Here is a 9,439-nt window from a genome sequence, read left to right as displayed (position 1 = left end):
GCATTGGGGTAGGTCCATGTGGCTTCTCCTTGGGGATGTCTTGCAGGAAGTTAGCCTTGCAAGCTGAAGCAAGGAACTGCTAAGGCAGTTGCACTGTGGTGTGACCATCACAAAGCAAGAGACCCAAGAACTAGAAAGATGAGGCTCACCAAGCCATTTATTCCTCCTCCTTTCAATTAATTCCACATGTGTTTATCGGCCAGGTTGGCACAATAAACTAACTCAGCCCCCAATAAAATGGTAAATAAATACACACATTAACCTATTTTAAAAAAGAGTTATAGATAGATAAAATCATAATCACTTATTTTTATATGTATATATTTATTCAGGTGGATATATACAACATAAGAAATAAACAGCTAATTAGTCTATAGCACAGTACAAATGGCTCAGTGCAACTCACTTCTGTGAGACAGCTAATACGCTGGCAGTCCTTCAAATCTTGACGGCCACAGGGTGCAAGTCAAGGAAGCAGACAGCTGAATCCTCTGTAGAGCAATTCAGGCAATCTGGCCACAGGCAGCAAACAGCAAGGCAGGTAACCAATAGCCAGCTAGATGACAGGGTCCAACAGTCCCCAGCTCAAGTGATATATACTCCAGTAGCATGGCGAAGCAGGTTTTGAAGGAACCTCAAATTACAGTGACAGAGTCCATGGGTTGGGTGGCTCACAGGTAGTGTAGCTCGCAAGTTGAGGCAAAGAACCAGCTAAGGCAGCCACACACTGGTCTGATCAAAGAGCAAGAGACCAGAAAGGCGAGGCTCACTGAGCCATTTATCTCTCCGCCCTTCAATTAATCCCACATGTGTTCATTGGCCAGGTTGGCACAATAAACCTACCTATCACACAGCTACTCAGACCACCATTTAGGTTTAAGAGATAAGGAATCTGCAGGAAGTTTATTTGTAAGGGGGAGTTAAAGACATATACAATATCCATCTCAATAAATAAAATCTAAGAACCCCCAATAAAATGATCTGTAAATTTTAAAAAACCCTGCAAAAAAAGGAATGAAATCTGTAACAATCTTATACCAATTATATAAATTTATTAATGAATACATCGATTGAGTATGTTACTATCTACTGTATTCCATATATTCATATGCATGTTTTATATCTAATTTGATTCATTCTGTGATGAAAAATATGGTACATATGCATTAAATTTACATAATTTCTTCTAATCTGATTTAAATTTTAGTAATTATCTTTCTCTACTAAATCTAATATGTGATCTGACAGCTTTCTTTTTCTTAACATAAAATTTTATTGTGTTTTTAGTGGAAGTTTGCACACCAGATTAGGTTTTCATTTAACAATTGCTATTTTTACAATTGGTTACACATTTTTTAAAATCATTTTATTGGGGGCTCATACAACTCGTATCACAATCCATACATCCATCCATTGTGTCAAGCACATTTGTACATTTGTTGCCATCATCATTCTCAAAACATTTGCTTTCTGTTTGAAACCTTGGTAAGAGCTCCTCATTTTTCCCCCCTCACTCCCTGATCCCCCCTCACTCACAATTACTTCTAATGGTCCATCCTGCATTGATTGTTTTATCCCTAAATCCCCTCACCTTCCTCCATCCTACCTTCTCACCCCTCACCAAATCCCCAATAAACCATTGCATCAATTATTGTCTCTGTGCATGTACTGCTTCTGCACTTCACAATCTCAACAGAAATATATATATATACATATATACACATACAACCAGAAAGCTGAAAATAATAATATAAAAATAATGAGTAAGAAAGAAAAGACCACCAATATTGTAAAAGCTCAAAAAGAAATTTCTGTTATGGAATAAGCGAGAAATACTTGAACCTAGAGCAAATTCATGTTGGGTCAAGAGGGAAGTTGTGATAGGTAGGTTTATTGTGCCAACCTGGTCAATAGGAACAGTGGGATTAATAAGGTCACAGTTTGATTGGAGGGCAAAGAGAAAAATGGCGTGGCAAACCCTGCCTCTCTCTCTCTTGCTCTTTGGTGAATGGATTTTGGGGTGTGGCTGCTTTATCTAATTCACTGCCTCAATCTGTGAGCTACACTACCTGTGGGACAGCTAACCCATGGATCGTGTTGTTAGAGCTTGAGGCTCCTCACATACCTGCTTCGCCACTCTGCTGGTGTATACATTGCTTGAGCTTGAGGCTGATGGATCCTATCATCTTGCACTGCTTGAGTTCCTTATCCCATTGGGGCCTGCTTCACTAAGCTCCTGAGCTGCTAACTGTTGGTGACTTGCCCTGTTGTTTGCTGCCTGTGAGTGGGAAGACTCAGCTGTTTGCTTCCTTGACCTTGGACCTGGCAGACCTCGTGAGTTGAAGGACTTCTAATATATTAACTGTTCCTTTGAAGTGAGTTGAACTGAGCACTCTGTATTGTTGTGTGGACTGATTAGCTGTTATATTACTTCATGCTGGATAAATCTATCTATCTATCTATCTATCTATCTATCTATCTATCTATCTATCTATCTAGTGTCCTGGTTTTGTTTCTCTAGAGAACCCTGCCTAACACAGAGGTCAATTGACCAAGTATCATATTATATTATAGTTAAATCCACCATAATCAAGTTTACAATAATCTCTGTCTGATAGTAAAGCATCTCGAGTCCCTCACCTGTGACTAGAGGGGATTTGCCACAGACTTAATCTTACTAGATACTTTGCAGATTGATTTTGGGTTCCCACTGTCCCCCATATTCTTCTATAAATTGGGTATTCACAATTTAAACTCTGATACATTTCTGAAGATCATATTTGGATTTTATTATTGACATCTTTGCATCACACAGGCTGGTGTGCTTCTTCAATGTGGACTTAGTAGACACTATTCCAAGGGAAAGCAAATACCATCTGCTTTCTTCACTGTACTTTGCTGTAACACTCTTATTTTCAACGATCTCTTCATGAAGTCAAGTATTGAGCAGGGCCATGTTATAAGAACTAACTGTTCTTGGATTGGGGCTAGAATTACATGGGAGGTCAAAAATCCATCTGCTTGTCCATGGGTTTTGGATGATTCTGGTTTAGAATCATTCAAATACCAAAAGATAAAAACGAAAACCAACAGGAACTACAACAACAAAATGAAAACAAAAACAAACAAAAGGCAGAAAAACCAAAAAAACCAAAGAAACAGAAAATAAAAACATTGTCAATCATCCACCCTGGGGTATTAGGCGATTGCTTTGATACCATCAATAATTTATCCAATGACATAGAATTTATGATGCTGTTGATATGATAGTTTATGCAAGCATAGTCCACATGTGAGTTGCAATCCATGAGTTGTTGCTTCATTCATTTCTTAATTGATTGAGCTCTGTTTGCATTGAGGTAGGGGTTGTTGTTAGGGGAAATTTCCTGTATAATTTCTTACACGTGAAGATCCTTGCCTATCAGATTAAAACCTGTCAAAGGGAGCATTGAGGCAAAGCAAGCATTTTTTTCTTTGCCACTACTTCCTTTTACATATTTAGTAAGGTCCATTATTTGTGGGGTCTAGGAGTGTCTATGGAATCATCATTGCTAAATGGCAAGGCTGCCTGGGCAGTAACATAATACACATAGAAGAACAACACACTAATGAATAGAGGCCACAATCTACTAGTCTGTGCTATTCTACCAAAGCAAGGAAGTCTTCCAATAGGATCCTACACCTTGTACTTAAAGACCTTAGGATACAAAAGATTGATACAATCCATTTTTCTGGACAATATACATTGATTACCTTCTATGTGAACCCATTCTTTTAAATGTTACAGAACTGCTCATGCACTGTCCTTAGGATGCTGACACCCTCTATACACAAGAGAATTGTCTCTTCCCAACTACAGTAGTGTCGCACCTACCCAAGAGTAGAGACAAAAATGAAGTTTAATCCTCACGAGATTTTTTTTCCTTACATCTTAGAAACATTTCTTCATAGAGAACAAGTTTTTATTTTAAAGAATAAGTTTAGTTCTATTACTAGGTTTACAAAAACCATTATCTAATGTAATTGATATAGTTGAAGTACCTTGCAGAATTTAGCTATTTGAGCATATGGCTTTTCTATGGGAAACCGTGCTCAGAATTTGTTTAGGATAAAAATAACCACTGTTCCCCTTGTCAACCGTATAATGGTGACAGGACTGCCCTTTGACATCACAGCCTCTCCCTCCCTCTAGCTTGCACTTTCTCAGATGCTAGGCACTGGAGACACTCATGACTATGAACAGAGGCTCTAAGAGACGAAACCTGGAGAGGAATTCAATGAACACTGAATATATTGTCTCTTGGAGAAATGAAATCTAACCCTGAGGAGCAATAAATGTAAGGCTGCCAGTGTCACTCATGCCGTAAATACCAAAATGATTGCTAATGTTTGCTGGTTGTTGCCAGGTCCTTCTTTGGAGGTAGCTTTTGGTAAACTTAAACATCTTACCTTTTGTTCATTTGTGCAGCTACAGATTCCATTCCTTAAAGAAACCACATTCATTTCTGCCAAGTTAGTTCTGATGCCTCGCTTCATGGTAGGACAGAGTAGAAGTGCCTCATAGGATTCTCAAGGCTGTAATCTTTATGAAAGCCAACTGCCATATTGTTCTGCAGGATGTCTGGGGAGTTTGAACTGCCAGCATTTAGGCTAGCAGCTGAATGTTTTAACCACTGTCACCAGGGCTCCTTTATTTCTTAATAATAATCTTTATTTTTTTTCTGCACTTTACCGTTTGTTCACACCACTCAGACTTCCTTGGGGTTTGACCCTGCTTATGGGTCAAGGGCACTTTATATCAGGGCTCTCAAATGGACCACCCTTCTTGAAATAATTTTTAGTACTTGTTAAAAGTGTAGATTTCTGGACCTAACAACTAAATCTGAATCTCCTGGTGGTGGTAGTAGTGTTGGTAGACACCCAGGATCTTAATTTTCAGCATTCTTTAACAAGCTCCTGAAATAGTCCTAAGGAATACTGAAATTTGAGAACAACTTTCTTAGAAGTAGTTAAAGGAGAGAAGGTGCTTTTATTAACAGGTATTAACAATGGCAGTGATATATATTTATTGCTGTTTCCACACTGCTAGGAACCCTAGTGCTCTGGTGGTTAGGTGTTGGGCTGTGATCTGTGTGGTCAGCAGTTCGAAACTATCAGCTACTCCACAGGAGAACGACAGGGCTCTCTACTTCTGTAAACAGTTATCGTCTCAGAAACCCAAAGCAGGTCACTGGGAGTCAGCAGTGAATCCACGGGGAGTTGGGTTTTCTTTGACATCACACTGCTGCACAATTGTATGTTGATCTGCCTCCCTCACTTCCTGTAAGTTCCTTGAAGGCAGGAGATATTTATCTTTATAGTTCATTCATCTCGTATATTTTTACAAATAAATGCTCCCGAAGTACTTGTGGAACAAAAGTGAGAAAGGAACTCATCCAATCTATTTGGCTATAAGTCTGCTATTCGCATGAAAGGAAGGAGTAGGTTCAGAAGGAAGGTTATTTTAAAGATATATATTGTGATTTCTAACACTTTTATGTACTTCTGTGTTTTCTAATTTTGTTTCTTTTTATTCTTTATGGTATGCCATAAAGTTTTGTTTTCTTCTCTATGACTGTGAATGATTTTGTTTAAGGTATTTAGAATGGAAATTATTTAAAACGTAAAATCTAGGTTCTAGATTCATGGAAAATTGGAATTAAAAGATAATGGAATCTTTCAAAGTTCCCTTGGTATGTTATAATCAGAGATAAGTGTTGCTGGTAAGTGTCGCCGAGTCAATTCCACCTCAGAGTGACCCCATGTCACAGAGTGGAACTGCTCTATCTGGCGTTGGAGCAGCTAACTGGGTGGATTGGAAACACCAACCTTTCTAATAGCTTCTCAGTACTTAACTAGCCACCAAGTCCCCTGCAGATAGTAACAAGGCAAAAAGAGTTTTTCTATTGCTCATATAAAAGAAGAATGAACAAAATAACCCAGACCTTGAAAATCAGCAATTCCCAGTTCAGAGTCTGTTTCTGCAGTCTTCATCCTGGCATTGTGTTGTTCATGCTTTCTTTCATTTTTATGGAAAATGGAAAAAACCCATAGTGATTTAACTCATGGGCTCCTGATGTTGTTGATGTTTATTTTAGTTTAAATAGTGGTTTATGGTACCCTGAGATTCAGAACAACAAATACTATAAAACTCTGCACTGTTGTATATGTGATTTCAAAACTCTTGTTATAGTTTAATGGCATATTATCCAGTTTAAAATTTAACCTTCAGAATCCAGGTTTTACAGCACCTGTTATAGTACATCTTCCCATTTAGAAAATCTTGCATTTATGTTGCTTTATCTGATTTCTTTAATCAGATCTGGCTTTTCTTCTCTTCATCCTCCTGCTCTGTTAATTAAAAAAAACAATAACACAAAACATTTGCTGCCTGCTCAGTTAATTAAAAAAAACAACAACACAAAACATTGCACGCATATCAGTAGTCCCAGGGGGCTATTAGTTTGTGGTTGCAATGTTCATCATCTTCCAGCTCCTCCTACCTCTTGTTCCAGAGATTCATTCAAAGAGTAGGTTTGGCTAAATTTTTTAAAAATCTAATAACTATCCTCAGGTTCTTATCAAGACACAATGGATTTTTGATGGACACACCACCACAATGATCTTCTCTGAGATCTTAGTTGTTTGTTGTACTTTTTTCATGTTGTTTAAGCTTACTGTGTTATTTATATTTTTTCTTCCTTCCAATGTACATATATTTTGGTTCCTTTGCGTATATGGCATTTAGGCATGGTCCCACCACAATATGTGGAGGACAGTGCCACATATCCAGGCGGCAGTTATGGTTTTCTATCATCTATCAAGCAATAAGTACCCTCCCCAACTGGGAGAGAGTGGATTCAGCAACATAAATCACACATGTGATTTTATCCTCTCATTTGCCTGTTTTTATGTGTCTTACCAATATATATATATATATATATATTGAGTTGTTAATTTATTTTGTAAAAATCAGGTTTAAATGTGTGTATTTCCAAATAGTTTATGTTGCTTTACCACAAGATCCACCCTTTTCTTCTCTTCTGTATGTCAGCTGTAAGAAGCCATTTTTTGTCCCATAATTCCTCAAGTGATTTCTGTAAAACTCTTGTCAACTCTCTTCCTACTACAAGTGAATATATAAACTGCTGAAAACTGGAATTTCGAAAGGAGAACTGGGTAGGAACTGAAATGTTTCTGCACTGGGCGGCACCCAGAGCAGAAGAACAGGCATTCCCAGAGAGAGTGTCTCCTTTGCTGGAGTGCTCCCCTGAAAAGGAAAATAACATGTAGCCCGCTTGGAAGTGGACTGAAATCTCTGAAGTCATCATGGGCTCCTCAGGAAACGACACTGTTCTTGTCTGAAGAGCTCTTAGTCATAAATGGATCTGAAAAGGCATTAGGATGGCTGCCTTTCAAGAGGATAGCTTCTACCGAAAGTCTCCAGTCTCTAAAGTTTGGCTCTGTTGTATGGCTAGCTATGATGAAGTGTTTCTCTCAGTCTCATGCAATTAAAAGTGTCCAAATGCCTCTAGAGCATACCTGTGTTGTGGATGACTTTTTATGTAACTGAAGTCGGGCGAAAAAGAAAATCTCAAATTGCTATGGTCCTTTATGCTCTGAGAACAATAAAAAAAACCAAATATTAAATCTATAGATAATTGCAAAATGTCCTGATGTTCAATAGGTTTACTCTTCTATTTAAACGGGCCAGGGGACAAAACTATCAGCTGATTTGAGTTTCTCTGCCTCATTCCCCCAGGTTTGGCTTATGATCAGTTGCAGCTGTTAATATCAGAACATTCTCCCAAAGTCAGGCAGCAGTAGTAAGCAGAAATAGAAAATGAGTCACTTAATTACAAACGGATATGGAAAAAAAATGTATGAGTGATTTGCATTGGAACAAAAATGTCAAATATTTTTTTAATTAAGAGGGGAAAATGCCATGTACCTATTTCTTTGAAAGTTATTATTGAAACACTGTGGGAAAAAATAAGAGTAAGGCAACATCTCAGAAATGCAAGGCTGACTTCATGGGCTAGGAGAAACCTTCTGTGTGGCTTATTGTCAGCTTCTCTCGAGTGCTGAACCTTTGTGCTGCACAATCTGACCATGATTGCTTTCAGAGTTTTACTTGTATTTCTTGCATGCTTGCAACAACTCTATAAGTTATTGACTATTTTCAACCCTGCTTCAGAATTGTAACTCTATTAGAGGGCTTTCCTCCTAGTTAAGGAAACAGATCAAGAATGATTCGCACAATCACATCAAACCCACTGCCAGTGAGTGTACTCTTGTTTCTGAGATGTCGTCTTACTCTTAATTTTTCCACAGTGTTTCAATAATAACCTTCAAAAGAGGTACGTGACATTTTTTTCCTCTTAATTAGAAAAATATTTGACATTTTTGTTCCAATGCAAATAACTCATAGATTTTTTTCATTTCTGTTCTGACTCATTGTGACCCTTATAACAGTCTTATAAATTATTGACTATATTATGGCAACATAATTAAGGAAGCTGACGAGTAGAGAGATTTTTCAACTAGCCTATGAACACACAGCTATTATGAGAAAGAGCTGGGACTCATGCAGTCTGGAGTCAAAGATCATTCACTTAGTTACTTGCTAAATTGATAACATGTTATTAAGGTATTCAGTCTCTTGAAACATCTGTCATTCACTAGTTTGTCCTTAATGATTGGCATTTACTAATGTCTATAGTATAAATCCTCTATGCTAGGAGAATCTAAATGTTAACTATTATAAAAATGATCTATAACTAATGATTATTAAATATTACAAGGAACACCTTGAATACTTGGTGGGAGAGAAGTGCATGGATGATGCGAGTTTAATGCAGTTATAAGGCAACCTGTGAACAAAGTAGAGTAATATAAATCAAATCAAATACTCAAAAGGAAACTTAGTAGAGTAGAAAAGTTTCAATGAGCCCTATGTAATAAGAGTAATATTTTGTGTGTTAAACAATAATAGTCCTCCAAAAGATATCCATATTGTAATTCATAGAGCTTGAATCAATTACTTATAATGCAAAAGAAATTTTGCAGATGCAATTAAAGCTAAGGAATTTGAGATAGGAAGATTTTTCTGGATTATCTGAATCAATTCAACCTAATCGTATGAGTATTCAATAGCAAATAATCTATTCCCATAAACAATTAGTCTTGGCAATCCATAGAGGCAGCTGTACCCTGCCCTCTAGGGTCCCTATGAGTCAGTATTGATGGTGATTATAATGACAGTGAATCTGGTTTCTTGTCTTTGGTGGTCAGGAGGAGATATAAAGACTGATGTAGGATAAGGGAGCAGCAAGTGATCCAAAGTTAGTGCCAAGGAGGGTGTGAGAGTCCTGGTAGGGATTCAGCAAGGGCAATGTAA

Source organism: Echinops telfairi, unplaced genomic scaffold (genome assembly GCF_000313985.2).
Source record: "Echinops telfairi isolate 266 unplaced genomic scaffold, ASM31398v2 ScPeMD7_1;HRSCAF=3_0, whole genome shotgun sequence".
NCBI classification, from domain to species: Eukaryota; Metazoa; Chordata; class Mammalia; order Afrosoricida; family Tenrecidae; genus Echinops; species Echinops telfairi.
The sequence above is the reverse complement of the archived record's forward strand: the minus strand, read 5'-3'. Positions refer to the sequence as shown.